Source organism: Streptopelia decaocto (assembly GCF_964273445.1).
Source record: "Streptopelia decaocto genome assembly, chromosome: 7".
Taxonomy (NCBI): domain Eukaryota; kingdom Metazoa; phylum Chordata; class Aves; order Columbiformes; family Columbidae; genus Streptopelia; species Streptopelia decaocto.
The window spans coordinates 51,435,224-51,453,357 of NC_138661.1; the positions used below are offsets into that span (position 1 = coordinate 51,435,224).

Consider the following 18,134-nt stretch of genomic DNA (forward strand, 5'->3'; position numbering starts at 1 on the left):
AAATTGCCTTTCCTGCTCAGGTCTAAGTAGGAAGAAAAGGAGCCTTTACAAAAATACCTTAGAAGTACTCTTTGACATTTTACCAACCTGAGTACATTAATTCTTAGTATTTCCATCTGGCAAGTTAATATTACCAATGGAAAAAACAAAGGCACAGGAAGATTGAGGCCCAGATTCAAAAAGACCTTGAGGTAGTTAGGCCCATGTTGACTGCTGCACTTAAATGACTGGTTCCACAGGACAGTTTCCATGAGGCTGGCAATACAGGTCTTTTGAGTTCCCATCCTGTGCTTTACCAGGATAATCCTCTTCCTCTTTGTGTCAGCCATAGTCCAGAAAAAGTGCCGTCTCTTATTTGACACCAGAACAAAACATGCAAGAAACAGCTCACCTCAGCTCTATTTCAAAAGTAGTAGTATCACATTAATGAAGTTACTACAGCCTTCAGTTATGAAGAGGCATAGCTGTCAGCTCTCCTTCTTTTACTATTGTATCTTAATTGTAATACAACAGTGGCTACACTTTTTGGTCAGAATTGGAGATGTGTTGGTGCTGTACAAATTTTACCAGTCTGTTGCCCTGGTGCTAAAACTCTTGTGCTCCGAATAGATGAAAGAACAGAGGAAATAACATTGCCCCATGTCACCGATGGGGTATCAAGGCTTGGGGAAAAAAAAGTGGTTGATCAGTGATGTGAAAGGGAGTTTGTAACAGAGAAAGGAATTGAATTTGGATGTTCTGGAGCTATACTTGTAGCATTGTGTTTGTACATGTCAGTGTGGCTAAGCTGACATTGCTGTTCAGGGAAGTGACCTCTCTTCTCCTGCAAGTTGTGTGGTTCTTCTATATGCTGGGTTACAGGTACAGACCTTAGTTAAACCCTTTTTTATCTTCCTGGATTGGCTTTCACCTGCATCAGGTCTCTGAGCTGGGTTATGTGGACAAGAAAACACAGGTGACATGAGAAGGTTGAACTGCTGCTTGTAGCATTAGTGTTAGCTTCTGTGAGTTTTAAGTGTATGTGAAATGACAATACAGAACCTTGAGCAAAGTTTGGGGTTGCTAAACAGTTTAATACATATTTTATGTACATATTTTATACATATTTTATGTATTATCCATGGAAACAGGCAACTTTTGTCAGTAAGATTCACTGACATTTTCACTGCTGCTGAGGATCACCCAGCTAGTCCTGTTGAAAGAGAGCAGGGATGCATGGAGAAATTTTAGTTTTCTGCCTGTGTGGTACCCCTCACCATCTTGCTTGTTCTGAATGTATAAGCTACCGCCTTTCATTCCCTACATGATAATTTACAGAAGACTCTGTGGTGGAAGAATCTCTTTACATTTGAAGCAGTAACAATTTTGAAATCATTCCTTGAAGCTTAGTAGCTTCACTTCACAAACAAATGAGCCTCTTACAAATACCTACAGGAAAAACAACCAAAACCCTTAATTACAAAAGATGCCTCTACACATTCAAAATCTTTGCCTTGTTTTTCTGTCTGGCCTCATTTCCACCAAGGGATCTCATTGCTAAGGCCAGCAGAACTGCTGTGATGTAGGAACAGCTAAATAAATACGACAAAGGATGTGAAGGGGCAGAGCCCTGCCTTGACTTTGACACAGATAATTGAGTTATTTGGGAGTCAGTGTAAAAGTTGACTGTTTCTTGGGAGAGATGTCATATGGCATTCTGGTTGTGGGAATAATAAGTATCCTCTGGCAGCATTTACACTTTCCATTTTTCCCCCTCAGTTAATGCTCCTAATTCCTTTGGCACTATTTTCAGCAACTCCAGAACAGATGTTTAAGAAAAAAATTCTAGATACGGTGCAGTATATGTCATCTGGTCACCTTGGTAGAGGTCATTGGCGGGTGTAGTCTTTCAAGACATTGCTATTTACAACAAGAAAACCATTGCATGTTCACATATGCTTATGTAGGGTTGCCAGAATTTCACCACCTCTCTCAGCTCTCTTAAAAGTACTGAGAGACTTTGGCCAGCAATTGAAATGGAAACCTGGTATTCCTATATAAAAACAAAACACCACAACTTTTTTTTTCTTTTTTTTCTTTTATTTTTTTTTCTTTTTTTCCTTTTTTTTTTCTATGAAATGTGTATGCTTTGTTTCTAATTTGCAGAGAAGTACAGATGTAAATGTTTGATGTTCTGAGTAGTACCATTCGTTAAGGTATGGTATTGTATACTAGTAATTACAGATGTTAATTATGGAGGAGACCTGGATTATGACTTTGGGTGCCCTCATTAGGACAGGACAGTGTATAAGTGGTCCTGGGAGGCTTTGCTAATTGGAGAAAACTTGTAACATCTTCCTCACCTTTTTCACCAGCAGGTAGTAGTTTACTATTGCTTATACAAACACCAAATGAGATGCTGCTACAGTAGGTCAGCACTGCTCCTTGGTGAGAGGAGAAGTGAATGTGACTCAGCTTCGTTGGTTTGTTTCCAGCCTTTCCCCACCTTTTGCCCTCTTTGGCCCCGCTTCACTTGTGCTTTCCTGGATTTGGTTCGGGTAGTCTGTATGGATGCGTGTGCACACCATGTGATGCTTCATCAAAGACTCCCTTGCAAAACCTAAATTCACAGAGGGCTTCTTTTGAAATATCAAGTGTATCATATGGCAATAGTTGACCACTTCCCATGTTTCTTTAGGAACCCAACAATATACACATGAACAGGCATCTGTAATTCTGGACAGATACATTAGGTGCAGTTATCTTGCAACCTGGAGGCCTTTGCACTTCAGGAAACTCAAATAACTCTTCAGTATCTTTAAAAAGGATAGTAACCACAGGACCTCTTAGGTTGCCTGTGCATGCAGCTAATTATTTTGAGATTGAAACAGCACCTTTGAAGCATGTCCATGAAACACATAATTAAAGTATCTTGTGTTCGATCATACCATTAGACAGCTAATTGAAAATCACATTATGTCTACATAAAGAGACAAATAATATATGCATTTGTGCACTGATGAAGTGAGTCGTCCTATAGTCTTTTCCCCTTTAATTGCTCTGATGGCAACTGACAGTAGAGGACCACGTGCTGGGCTGTCCTTGATCAGCACATCTAACAGACGCAGAGTTACTGTTAGGTACTCCCGTGAGTTCAAATAAAAGAGGCTCTGAAGGATGCAACTCCTGCTTCCAACAATTTCTGTACAGATGTGTAAGTTGGGCAGAACATGTTGGGTTTCCTGCTGTCTAGGAAGTCAGTGGCTAGCACAGTATCTGCCTAGGCTTCATAAAGGAACAAAGCATATGTATTTATGATGAGGAATGACTTGAATGGTTTTCACCTGTGTCTGCCTGTAGGATTGTGCCATTCAGGACTCCCTGTATGCCTCGTCAGCTCTGCTGCAGCAGAGACTCCCTGCAGAGCAACTGATACTTCAGCAAGTGAAAGTCTGGGGCTTGCCAAGCTCCGAATAGCATCTGGAAGTCTTGCAAGCAGTGAGGTGTCCTCAGTCAGTCTCTTGGGGATCCAGTGACTCAAGAAGTATTAAGGGCAAAGAGTAGATGCCTCTTAGCCACACCCCTTGTGTGGTTTTTGTTCCCTTGGTACCTGTCTTGCTCCCTGTGGTAGAGGAAGTGCTGTGCTATGTTTTATCATCATGCCCTGAACCTGTTTCTGGGAACATAAGTACACAGGAAGGATTCCTTTGCCCTTCTTTCCACCGTATGTTGTACATTTGTGGAAGACAGGCATACCTGGATCAGTAAAATAATTGGTTTTCTTATCTTTCTTGCTGCAGTTTATAGATTCAGGGAGAGACAAGATTTATTGTGTTATGCTGTACAGTTATTTGCAGGAACTAAGGTTGGTAGAGGAGAAAATTAATTTGAGGATAAACACATATGAGGAGGAATCCAGTCTGGTTGTTTCCTCTGAAGTGCACTGATGGCAATAGCCATAGAGAGGAGGACTTAAGGATGTCGCTTCTTCCGCAGAAGGCTCAGAGCTGCATCAGGGCTTAACCACAGTGGATTTTACAGTCTTATTTTTACGATGATGACTTGCACAATTTCCCTCTCATCACAGCAAGAACAGCTTTCCAGCTTACTAAAGTCATTCATTTGGCTGTAGAATAGCCTGGAAAGAGCTAGTTATTTCAGGTTAACATTTACACATATGTATGTTCATGTATATGTTCTTTATGTGAAATAAATTAAGTCATTTTTTCTCAGCCTACAGTCATATAACCAATTATAGCTTTTCTCTGTAGCTTTTGTACTTTCTGACACCTAAAAAAATGTCATAGTGCATTAGTGCTAGGGAGACAAAGACAAGTAATGAAGTCTGCTGATGCTGCTTTTTACATTTAAGATCATGCAACATATCCAGGGGTGTAGGATGCATTTTCTCAGGGGGTTACTATGACCTGAGTTCCCTGCTGTTTACCTTTTGCAGTCACAGTCTTCTAATTACGATGCCACAGTTTTGGGAAAGGTTATAGTCGCTTTGACTGGCTTCCAATCTTGTGTTGCAAAATTATATTCTGCTGCTGCTAGTGCCTGACAAAGATGTGGCTTCCAAACAAAGGCAAAGAGAAAAGAATGAAGCAGCAGACCCTGCAAGAGATAGAATATTGTCTGTGTGATTAAAGCTCTTTTATTAGGCTGTGGTCTGTAACGGGAAAGAAAAAGCGTGATCTCCACTGATCTGCATTTTAAACAATGTTGAGGATTAGCAGAGGGGCAGCAGATGCACCTATTGAGCTGTAAAGGAAGGGATTCAAAGCTATATCGTGCAGATGGGAGATTATTGTACTGTACCTCCCCGCATGTGCCAGTCGGTACTCCTGCTGCTCTGCAGACGGGCGCTTATCATCTCCATCAGCCCTCCCTGTCCCAGGGCACACACAGCACAATGAACGTGCCCCAGCCCTGCCACTGAGCTGGGCGCACACTCAGCCAATCTAAACAGGCAGAAACAGAGCTGTGGCAGCCATTCTGCTGCTGCCGCTAGGAACATGGTATGGGCACTGGATGATTATCGCATCCCTCCCTTTCCACCAGCTTAACCCTTTCCATTTGAACAGCTTGGCCTAATGATGCCGCCTATCATTTTGCTACAGAACCATCCTTTTCCTAGCGAGGAGTGAGTAAAATGATAGTTGAGAGGAGAGAGATTTTCCTTCATGTTTGTGGGGGTTTTTTTTTCCGGTTTTCCGTCATTGCTTCTACCAATGAGCATCCCTTCTCCTATCTAAAATACAGCATTGCAATTTTGTTACTTTTATTTGCATTAAACGGATCATACATTGGAAAACTCTCTCACCAAATTTATACATTTGTGTATAACATAGAAAGACCACCACTTTTGCACACAGATTTTCTGCTCCAAGTCAGGAACAGATCTAGTGGCACAAAAGGAATTATTCTTCTTTTACACTGATGTAGCAGGGGTGCGTGTGAGGTTTATCTGGAATTTAATAAAAATTATGGTCTACTGGCAAATTATTTCTACTCTAGTGTATAGTTTGTAGTTGAAAATACATTACGAATGTTCTTCTAGCTTTTACCTGCTCTCACTAACTTAAAATGTGATTGTGGCATGTGCTTGGTTTCCAGCTCTGCCACAGGGTTTCCGTATGAACTTCACCAAGTTACCCAATTTCTTCATGCCTGAATTATCTTCAGCCAGAGAAATAGTATATAATCAGATATACTCTTTGACTGCCTTATCTGTTTGTATCATAACCATCTATCCCTAGGCAGGGCCTAACACCTATTATGTGTATGTGCGATGTTTATCATAGTAGAGTCCTAGCCTTGGATTGAGTCTTCCAATCTAAACAGCAATAATAATACCATAATTCACATAATTAATTCTGTGTTCTGTTCTGTATTTCCTCTTTAAAACCAGTTTTCTTTCTAGTCCTGAAATATGTTCACGAGGCTTGAAAATGACTGGAGAAAACAAGTATTTTCTGTAGCATTCTATTTTTATTGTGTTAAATGTGTCATAAAGTTGGACTTTACCAATAGCAGCCTGAATATTACCTCATGCTTTGTCTGGTCATATGTGGGCAGGAGAGAGAGTGCATATTCCTATATCTGTCTATCTATCTATCTCTATATATATATATATGTAAATATTAATATCTCTTTGCTTCTTGGTTAGCGTTGATTCTGCCTGGTTTACATCAGTAGCTCCATCCCTTTGTAGACAGTTATCTGACTCCATCTTAAAGACTAAGCTCTGCTTGAAGCTGGAACCCACCTCAAATCACAGAATCACAGAATGTTAGGGATTGGAAGGGACCTCAAAAGATCATCTAGTCCAATCCCCCTGCTGGAGCAGGAACACTTAGATGAGGTTACACAGGAAGGTGTCCAGGCGGGTTTTGAATGCCTCCAGAGTAGGAGACTCCACAACCTCCCTGGGCAGCCTGTTCCAGTGTTCTGTCACCCTTACTGAGAAGAAGTTTCTTCTCAAATTTAAGTGGAACCTCTTGTGTTCCAGTTTGAACCCCTTACCCCTTGTCCTACTATTGGTTGTCACCGAGAAGAGCCTGGCTCCATCCTCGTGACACTCACCCTTTATATATTCGTAAACATTAATAAGGTCACCCCTCAGTCTCCTCTTCTCCAAACTAAAGAGACCCAGCTCCCTCAGCCTTTCCTCATAAGGGAGATGCTCCACTCCCTTGATCATCTTCGTTGCCCTGCGCTGGACTCTCTCCAGCAGTTACTGACGTACTTCCCATAGCACCCCTGTTTCTCCATGTTGAACAGCCGAGTTCCCACATTCAACAGCAGATTAGGAAACGCGAACCCTGAACCACAGAGCAAGGCTCTAGATGCCAGTAAGTTAAGTGCAAAAGTGGCAAGGATGCTGCTGGGGAGGTGGGCTTCGGCTGCAGCAACGCGCTCCTGTTTGCACTTCTGTTGATCTCCTAGCCGTAAAGAGAATTATTATCTGAAAAGCAGGGTTGATTAATTTATATAGTTTATATTTAAATCAATGCAATTTAAATTGTGGCCTTTTATTATGATTTAAGTCAACAAGGGAAAAACCTTGATTTCATTTATTGATTCCATGGTTATTTGTCATTTGTACATTTAGCTGTTTTCCAAAGGAAAGGTTAATTTTCAAGTTGGTGGCCATTCAGGTATGTTGGTTTGCAAAAAAAAAGTATAGTATTTCTTTTCTGTGCTTAGGAAGACATTCTTTACTGCTGCCCATTCATTGAAGTCATAATGTGGTTAATGTGCATTTACTTGTATCCTTAAATTTTTTTGCTACATTATAGATTTGCAACTGGCATTTTCTACTCACTGTCAATGAACATATATTCTTTATAGGTCATTTCCATCAATTTTCCTTGATTTGGAAATTAAGTTGATAAGGAAATTTAAAATAATTATTTATTATCCAGGTGTGTTGGTTCCATTTAAAAAGAAACATAAAGTAAAAAAAAATTTCAAACAGTTTGTTTTGAAGAGGTATGATGGCATGTCACCATATACTAGGCAGACACTATATAGAGAGCTTTCTCTGCTGACTTTCCACTGCCCCTCATGGCTCACCTGACATTTGTGGGCTCTGGAAAACAGTGTTGCACCGGGATCTGCAGCAAGTGGTTGAATCCCCATTTGGAATTAGAATGAGACCAACCAGACCTTAAAGCCAGGTCTCAGGAGGAGAAGTCAGAGCTTCAGTCATATATATCGTTACTCTTCCTTTTAGCATTCAGCAAGGGGAAGTGCAGAGACCTGCACCTGGGGAGGAATAACCACCAGTACATGCAGGGGACCAGCCAGCTGGAAGGCAGATCTGCAGAGAAGGACCTTGGGGTCCTTGGGGACAACAAGCTTGACCATAAGCCAGCCGTGCACCCTTATAGAGAAGGCGGCCAACAGTATCTGGGGCTGTGGGATCAACCTGATCAAGGAAAGTGATCCTTCTTCTCGGCTCAGCACTGATGGGGCCACAAATGGATGACTGCATCCAGTTCTGACCTACCCAGTACAAGAAACATATGGACTTACAGGAGTGATTCCAGGATAGGGCCACAAAGATTAAGAGACTGAAGCATCTCTTGTAAGAGGAGAGCTGAGACTTTTCAGCCTGGCGAAAAAACTTCTCATCAGCGTGTATAAATACCTGATGGGAGGGAAAGAAGAGGGAGTTGACTCTTCTCAGTGGTGCCCACAAGACAAGAGGCACAAAATAAAACACAATTAAGTCTGAACACAAGAAAACACTTTTTTACTGTGAGGGTGGTCAAACAATGGAAGGTATGTGAAGGTATTCAAAACCCCACTGGACATGGTCTTGGGCAGCCTGCTGTAGCTGGCCATGCTTGAACAAGGGCTTCGACTAGCTGATCTGGCGAGGTCCCTCCCAGTCTGCATGATTCTGTGACTTTGTAACCAGCAGCAGATTCTAGGTTCTTTTTTCTTTTCTTCTCGGTAGTGGATTCTGGACCGCTAGCACAAATCAGGTAGCATGCATAGAGAAAACTTGTTTCGTTTCTTTAACCCTGTTACTAAATAACTGGCCATCTGCTGCCCTGATTTTCTTTCTGCTGTTTCCAGTGCACTGCCACCAGGTGCGGTCTGGACAATCATGCTCCAGTATTCTCTCACTTGTTTGCCCTTGTGCTTTCAGAAGGCACCTTCTCTTCCCAATACAGCATTAGCTACAGTACACACCAACATTCACATACAACTGCAGAGGTACATTTTGAGTCAGGTATGCTGCAGAGAAGAAGGACAAAGGTTTTCAAAAGAACCTTTATCTTTGGCTTCTTCACATAGTTATTTGTGGGATTTACAGTTGATGCTGTGGGCAGAGGGATTCTGCTTCGTATTTGACAACTTGTAATCGCACAAGGCCACAGATTTGCCTTAATTCCCTTTAATCTGACCAGAGGGGTGCACCTTTGCTCTTTCTCAGTTCTGTTTTTCTCAACTGCAACTATGAATATAAGCCTCTATTTAGACAAACCTTATCTGAAAAGTAAGCTTCTCTTTCTATGTTTCTCTGTCTCCTGGAGGTTGCTGAGATTTCTATCCCAGTGAAAGGAAAGGGAAGAGATCAAATGTTAAGGACTTTTAAAGTCTTATATCTGCAAGTCAAAATGATCCCTCAGGAAACTTAGAGCAGGTCCTTCTGCAGCCGAAACCTGTGGTGCTACATCTGCTACTCTTCTGTTGGTAAGGCTCACACAACACCTGTGCTTCCAGGCACTCTGTTTCTAATACACGTAGGGAGTCTGCTTGCACAGGAGGCCTCAGTGACCTGGGCTGTGTCTCAGGAAGCAGATCCTGTGCTTATGGCAGCATCGTCGCACCATTTTGTGACGTTACATATCGTCACTCCAGTTCTTGGTGTTTTCTGTATTGGTTTTTGTTTGTCCAACTGACTGAACCATGTTAATTGGCTTGCAGATTGAGTTACCAGAATTGGACTTTCTGTCTGTGAAGGCTAAGTCTTTTCTACATTTGTCCTTTGCCAGAGTTCCTGATTCTCTTTGAAAAGTCTTTTTCCATCCTTGCTGAGAGTTTTAAAAATTATTCCCCTAATGAGATTTGGACTGCAACTCTAGCCTTCAGTGCCTTAAGCACAGAGGGTCACAGACAAATAATGTTTCTGTGGGATACCTGTCCTGCCAGACAAATGCTATTCAGCTGCTGATGGTTCTTGTGCTCATGAGAGACTCTTACATACTCCACTCTATGCAATTTGGCCATAGCCTTAATGTGTGAGTGGCCTGACCCCGCAGTATGAGTAAAGAATATTACAGCAGTTTCTAGTCACTTAGGAGCCCATAATACAAAGCCAAAGAACTTAAGCGTGTGTAATGTTCATAAGAACAAGACAGTATTTTCTTGTGCTGTTTACAGGCAGTATCCCTTAAGGCCAGTGGCTTTGCAGAAAGTGATACATGATTTGTCTAATGCCATTATTGCTGGGTAGTACTGTATTATCTTAGCACGTTTATCCCTGGTGTATGGTGGGACACTGAACAGGGACAGCAAGCTCAAATTATTTCTGAGCTGCCTCCTCATCTGAGCATGAGCAGCTCCCAGTCAACACTGAGCTCCTCTGTGGCTGTTGTTTATAGACTGCACTGTGCTGTGTCACCTCCTTGGAGAGGCTGGGAGGGTTGCAGCTCTTCTCAGACAGTGGGAATTGGGAATAATTGCAAGGAAGCCAATGTGATCACTCTAGTGTATGTGCAGGGAAAACCGGATCCTCAGTGTCCTTCTTGAGGGATGGTATTTTAAACTTCTGCCCAGACTTTGTAGCTTGCAGGGAGAAGATGCCTGTTGGTCTTTTTCTTAGTTCTATGTACTTGTCCAGACTTAAAACTTGTCCTTCTCCTTAAGGTGATTTTTTTTTTTATTGAATCTTCCTGAGTCTTCTGCCACCTCATACTGTGTGGGGCTAAGAAATACAATTGTTAATAGAATAGAAAGCAATCAGAGGGAAAACCCTGGGGATGAGATCCTCTTTTGACACCTAGAAAACTCGTCCACTCTTTACCCTTCTTTATTATGTTTCTGACCTTGAACTTGTCTTTGTGAGGGGCCTAATTTGGGGGGTTTATGATGATACTAAGGAATTATCAGTGTGAGTAAAGGCAGAATCCTTTCCCGTCTGGGGGGCATGTAGTAGACGGTGCTGTAGATTCAACAATAACAACGCCTGCAGATTTGTTTTGCCTTACTGATAGTTACCACATACAGGGAGTTGCATACTTTGGTAACTGTTGAGAACAGCTAGTTGTGGCATAGCTATAAGGTCTACTACAGGCAAATCTTTCAGCACTTCCATCTCATTCTCTACAGTAATACCCATTAGGGGAAACAAGGTTTGGATAGCCGTAAGCTGCTGATGAATAACCTGGTCTGCAAGTTCCTGAAACAGATGAGCCTTGCATTGACTTCAGTGGGCTTTAGATCAGACCCATGGGGTTGTTCGTCATCCTCCCCAGTGAATTCTTGCAGAAGAGAAAAATTCACTGTGGGATCTTCCAGCAACCAAGGCAGGGGTTGTTGCACAGAAACCCTGGAACAGAAGTGTGACACAAAGATGTGTTTTGACAGCACAGTTTTCATGCCACTATTCTTTTATAATCACTGGTTACTGCCTGAGTTTGAAATTGAACTCTGTTTCAGGACATCCTTAGCCTCAGCCACTCTGGTATGAATTTCCAAGTGATGAAGCTCAGTATCAGAAGGTGGGTTACAGTATTTGTGTTTCTATTTATCCAACCACCTTTCTTTTGAAAGGAAATTAAATTCACTTTTTTTTTTTTTTTTGGTGGAGGCACAGCTGACCATGCTCTCTAGGTACTGCATTGTTTCTCATAAGCCCTACCTTAAATTAATGAGGTGCTTGGGCCTTTTTTATAAACGTGTATTGAATATGACCCCCTGCTTACCTCTCTCTGTAAGCAACACGGTGAACCAGCTGTAGTGAAGTTTGTACTACATAAGCAGGCAGCTCCTGTTCTCGATGTAGAAGTCGATAAATGCTTTCAGCTCCATGCTGTGACCTGAACCATTATTCTCACATTAAAAGAAATAAATACTTTCAAAAAAATGTTATATGCATGTTTCTGTTCATTAAAATGAGAATAGTCTAATTTTTCTGACCTTTAATTCTTTTACTGTGATTTCATTTTATAAAACCAGAAATCAGTTTTCAAATGGTCTTTCTTCCCATTGTCCTAAGCCAGAGGCAGGCCATTTCTCACATTTAGTATTATTAAGAAAATGCTATTTCCTAAACTTTTCACAGAAGAACATGTTGCATAAAGTGAAAAGCAGTCTTATACTTATGTCATGAGATCTCTGCCCTCATAGTTTTATACTGCACACATCCCCTATGGAGGACTGGAAGCACTTAAAGCATGTAGGGCTGTAGGAGTCACATGAAAGTATCAGAATCTTATTAAAATTATTTATTTCCATTTATTTGCATTTTATCCTATGGAGCTGTGTTCTGCAGGCCTGTAAGTCTGCTGTTACTAGTCCCCAGACCTTCCCCTAACATCTCGCCCCTCTGGTAGCCCCAGAGCTGTCCCCTCTCCATCCCCCTTCCCGGTCTCTTGTCTAGCCTGCAGCCAAGGCAGTACAGTTGGGCTCTGCTCTGGAGTTCTTTCTCAAGCTGACTGACTCACAAGGTCTTTTCTCTTAGCCTGACTGAATGACTGAAGGCTAACCTGTATCTTTACTTTTCCCACACTGGGGTGACTTACAAGATCTCTCCATAGCCAACTGCTGAATTTTGTGGAACCTATTACTGATGGCTCACTGTTGAATTTAGCTGGTGTTGGCCAGTGGGATCCAGAGTTGTTTGAGATAGAGGGTGTGTGGACAACTAGACATGCAAGGTATCTGTATTAACCTTGTTTCACTAGGAAGCCACATTAATATTTTTTACAAATAAATAATCCAGATATCATGCTTCCAGAGAGGAACTTAAGAAGACTGAAACTTTAGTAAGAGGAACTGCATTAACAATTAGGAAAGCTTTGAACTTGGGCATTGACTGAACAAAATTTAAATTGCAAAGCCCACTGCCCTCTTGGGATATCTCAGAATCTTATGAAAAGGGCTAGGGCCATACCGTGGGAGCCATATACAGAACAGGGAAGATGAAGTGTCCTGCCCAAATGCCAGCCTGTATGTGATAACATGATAATGTATGGTGGGAGTATCGCCATGTAAATAAATGGAATTACGTCAACATACAGGCCTCACTGTCACAAAAATCTTTCAAAGATAATGAAGTCCTTTCAAGCTTTTATACAAAAACTCCCTCTCTAATTTTGTTGGATGCTGTTGACTGAGTATGGGACAAAGAACCAAAACCAAGAGGGAAATACAAGGACAACTCAGATGGTAGATATTCTGTTTGGTAGATGCTGGTTGACAAACAAGACGAGGTGCTTAGAGGTCAGGACTAGCCATAGCATCTGTTGTCTTCTACATAGGAGAAAGGAAAGAGTAAGCTATGTGGAAGGAAACTATGCCAGTGATAAGTATACTGCAGGACAAATGGGTAAGACTGTGGAGACTGTTACTGCAGGAGACCATGAAAGAGACGTAAGAAGCTGGAGACAATGGGGGAGGAAATTGTAGGTAATATGATGAGGAGGGGAAAGTAGTATGTCCATAGATGTAGTGAGGACCTTTTAGGGTGGGACTGGAGATCTCATTAGGGAACATGAGGAATATTTAAGGTTTTTCAGTTAAATGAAATTTATGGTGTGGATCTGCAAGAGATCAGCCCCTATTAGTTCTACTGGGTACAAAACAATTTGTCCTTGGAAAAAAATCTGTAGCTGTAGAACAATGTATGCAGTGGCTATCCAGCATGTTTCTCCCCTGGCTGTGTATGGGCCACATCCCACTGTCATCAACAAGCCCTTCTGGAATTCACAGGAACTGGGATGTGCTGTGTCCTTGTGACTTGCTGGTTTGCACCTTGTTCCTAGCATGGGTGCAAGCATGGTTAATCCAAATCACTTCTTGAGCCTGAAGTGCAGCATATTGGCAGTCAGTGAAAATCCTGTTAGGAATCTGTCAGTGGGTGATTAAGAGATGTCAGAGGGCAGAGTAAGCTGTATCAGCACTGAGCTGGGTAGATGAAATGCTCTGTGGTGAACCTAATCTTGTGAAGAGCATGACCTTTGTCTTCTGTATAAAGGTTTTCCATGGTAACCCCCTTTTTTAATTGAGTTCTTAATATACATATAATCTAGCTGAAACAATCTTGGCTGATGGTGGGGTCAAAAGGGTGTGAGGACTTCCTGACAGAAGGAGAACGGAAAGGTGTGGTGAAGAAGGGGAGATGTAAGAAATGAGCATAGAAAATGAGATTAACATCAGCTAAAAGCATACACGAAGAGTGGTTTATCCACTGTTTCGCCTCCTCCTTCCTCACCTCCTCTTTCTCTGCTGTGCAGTGTTCACTCCTTGTTAGTGCATCAGCCCTTCGCTATAGATCACTGGACCAAGCAGGGACATTGTGACTCATTACCCAGATGTTACCAAATTATAGTGACATGTTTTCTGAAGTACATCTTAGGCAGGATAGACAGAGTTCTGTTGGCTTCCTGCTGTACCTGAAAATGTCCATCTTTGATCATCTCTTGAGAGAGGATTAATGAAGTCTGATGGGGGACATGGATCTCATCATTCCTCAAAAAGAGTTTTTCAAGGAGATGTACAGGGTGTTTAAAAAAGATGGAACCAAAATGCCTTGCGTTGCAGGGTTGCCATCTTGAGAATGGCTGGGGGCTGTTTAGGCACAGGGAGAGGCATCTCATGGTAATCATTTGAAACTCTGTGCCTTCCTCTTTCAAGTGGTAAGAGTTTCATTCATGGGCGGTTCATGGTGGCAGAGATATAGTGATTTCAAATTGGGTCCATCTTTCTGAAACACCCTGTATAGCTCTTGGGAAGTGGAAAGAAAAGGTTTAGCCTAGGGGAGTTGTGGGCAAAACTGGAGTCTTTCCAATACCCATCCAGAGATATAAAAAAGGGATTTTTTTTTTTTCCTGGTGTATCAATGGGAAGATATTAGGTTTTAATTTATGTTTTTAATTTGAAAACAATGAAACCACTCTTCTCCCTGTCTGCAGGGGCTGGGGGTGCTACCCAAATGCTTTCCGGCGTACATGTTGGAGGCTGAAGCCTGCCCTTCTCCCATGGCAGCAAAGCTTAGTATCCCAAGTGTTTTTATGTGGGAACAAAGACTTGATCTGAAATAGGAGCTCAGCCCACTAGACATGACAAGCTGCTTATAGATCCCAGAGGACTTCAAGAGTTTGTTGGAGTTTGACTGATGAAATAATGACATTTTACAAAAGCAGCCTCCAGTGTGCCCATCAAGGTTTGTGTCCTGGTTCCCTGGGGGCTCCTCTTTAGACACATGAGAGTGTTTGGTAAGTTGGGAAAGAGAACATGTCAAAAGGACTCAACAGTCACGTTCTTTGCTATATTCAGGGGGCACAAAGGGTTTCTGAGAAGTATTGATTTATGAAATATTGTAAGAAAGAAACCAAGATAAAAATCAATAGAGGTGATGTTGGTTCTGTGTGTTTTGATCCTGCTGAGCTTGGAGGATGATCTTACCATAATCTCTGAGGTGTACAGTGTAAAACCTGCTCCTGGTGAGCTGCTGTGTGTATATATTTGTGTCTGTCTCTTGTTCTCTAATATCAGGCGTGTGGATCCAGTCACATCTGAGCTGATGCATTGTTCTCACCAATCTCTGAGCTTAGGAGTGCGTCCCTTTGGCTGGCCAAGGTGGTGTGCGTGACAGTGCTCATAGCTCAGGAGAATAAATATGGGCAATAGCAATTCAGCATGCAGCTTCCCTGTGCTCTGAGGTGAGGTACATGAATCCCAGCACTGATGAACATCTTCTTCCATGCTCCTGCTGAGCATTTGAACTCTGGCTTTAGTCCTCCTGTAATTACAGTTTATTCAATTTAGAAACAGTTACTGTTTGAACCCTCAGAACAGCCTTTTAGCACTAGAATCTTTCTGTAGAAGGACCCAGGGTCAAATTATTTCGTTACCAATGTAGTTAGCTGCTTCCTCATCCTTTTAGATTTCTAGGCAACCCTATACCTCCTTTCCCCATATGCAATTATAAATTGATACAGTATAATTTGCCTGTCACTTGATATAAGGCTCTGTTTATTTTAAAGACAATAATTAGAGATAACAATTGCTATAGAAAAACAAACATCCATGCAATGAGAAGACTGAGTAATTAAGGGCAATTATTGTTTTTCATAAGTAGAATGCTTGGTAACAAAGTTCTTTCCAGTGCAGCTAAGAGCGTAAGATGCATATTGTAGGAGACCAGAAATCTATGTGCTAGAAGAATTGGGAAATTAAATGGAAGCTATTAATAAGAAATTATCTAGACCTTTCTTTCCAGATTGTATTTAAGATACAGTTTTCCTGGTTGTAATATGTAAAACTTTATTAGGGTTTAGATCCCTTTCCAACATTCTTTGCAAGGATTAATCAGTTAATCCTTCTACAGCCCTTGCAAGGTAAGTAAGTGTTATTATCCTTATTTTATGGGTATGGAAATGATGTTGCTGTGGGCCAAATTTTAATCTGTTTTCCACTGTTGTAGATCTAAAGCAGCTTCACTGCAGTCAGCAGAGTTAGGCACTGTAACTGAACTGATTTAACCCTAATTGAAACTACAGTGCTTGCAAAGATATCTGTTGAGAATAAAGAGCAATAATATTACAAGCATTGTCCTATGCACCACTTCATTTGCATTAATGCTTTTGTTTGCTTTAAGAGTTGATTTTCTAAATTAGCATTCTTGAATTTGCAAATCTTGTAAATGCTAGTGCATGTGGTTTTCAGGAAGGAGTATTCATAAATATGTTTACGATTTACAACAGCAACCTCCAGTTTGTGAGGCTAAATTACGTTACTTGTACATAAGGATTGTATATACAAAGCTAATGTGCAGCAAAGGTGTACATACACTTAGCTTTTTAAAAAACTGTGTACGTGAGTTTGTTCAGCCCAAGATTTTTGTTCCTTCTTTAATCCAGAGAGTTTGGTACCAGCACTAGTGTGAGCCCTGAAGTAAGCCACAAATATTTTTGTCCTGCAGTGCCTAGATTAACATTTGCAGAGTATTCATTGACTTGAATTAATTGGCAATTAGCTAACTCAGGTTAAAAGAGGAATGATATTTCTCTGTAGACATTCTTTTAATTGCTTATCCAGCCAAAATAGATACTACTGGCCAGACCAGGGCTTTCTGCCCAGATTTTTTAAGAAGTTTTTTGGCAATGCACTCTGAAGTGAAATGAAGAACAAGCAACATGTTAAGTGCAGGTGATCTTCTGAAGTCACTGGCTAGTTTGCCTACTACAGGAATGTATCAATACGTAAAGAGAGGACACTGGCTTGGTTTCATTTCAGAAGGAAATGAAAGACCTCCATTTACCATTGGAAAAATCATATGAATTAAATATAGCAAGTGTACCTAACTTTTCATTCCACTTCTTGAAGTAGTTATTTGCCTTATGGTTAAAAATCAGGGTAATGAGTTACTTGTGTTTAACATTTCTGAAAGACTGTGGGAACATTATTTATTAGCAATGAGTATACCATAAGTGCTGTATTTAAACAACAATGTTGTTTCATTGTTTATTAGTCTCCCTCTCTCAAAACGATAATTTGTTTCAGATCTGTGGCAGGATCCAGTTTTGGATAGGAGTGAAAACCAGTTCCCTGTTGTTTCTAGATAGTTGTGGGGTTTTTTCTGTAATGAAGACTTGTAATACCAGGATTATTAGTAAGGTGTTACTATCCACAGTTGTGTTTCCTCGTGCTGCTATTCACACAACTGTAAAGTAGATATGGAATAGCACGAGCTCTGAACTCTTAGTGTTTTATTCAGTCTGTGTTAGGGAAAATTACCACACAAAATGCAAGGCAAAAGTAAATCAGCCTTTTCTATAATCCTGTCCTTGGCTGAACTGTCATGGAGGTGATTACCAGTTACAATGCAGGCCATGGAGATGACTTCTGTGATCATGGGTTTATAGTGAATATATTGTCTTAGCTGGAGGGAAGCTTTTTTTTTCTCCACCCCCACAGTACATTCTTCTTGGGCAAAATAAAGGATTTGTCTCTGTACTGCTTCAGGGTGGGCTGTCCACCTGTCCAGCTGATCTAAATCTGTCGCTTGTTCATCACACAAGCTCCTGTCCTTTTCAGAAAATATCTGTGTATCTTTAAGCATCCACAGAGCAGGAGATTCCCAGCAGCAAAGAGCACAGGCGTGGTTGTTAGCAGGTCAGTGCAGCATGAGGCTGTGTCAAGCCTGTACACTTCCCTTTGCTCTTCTGCCTTCAATTGCACCTTCCCTTTGTGTCACCTGGGGTTACTTATGCTCATTGGTTTTCAACTCATGGCTTTTAATCATAAATTAAAAGACAATGTTAGCTTACACATCCCCTTGCTTTTAACCATGCTTATGTTTTCTTCTGTACTTCCAACCTGAAATTATAGGGCTGGTTCTTGTGCAGTTCAGTGGCTAAGATCAAAAGCAGTCCGATGTTTGCAGCTCACAGGATATAACAGCCCAT

The 18,134-nt window shown here is 41.3% G+C and overlaps 1 protein-coding gene across 1 annotated transcript in view; it reads left to right on the forward strand.

Annotated features, from left to right (window-relative positions):
* BRSK2 (BR serine/threonine kinase 2) overlaps positions 1 to 18,134 on the forward strand; it is a gene marked incomplete at both ends in the record, with an annotated part of 313,595 nt that overhangs the window by 135,566 nt on the left and 159,895 nt on the right. The window lies entirely within an intron of this gene.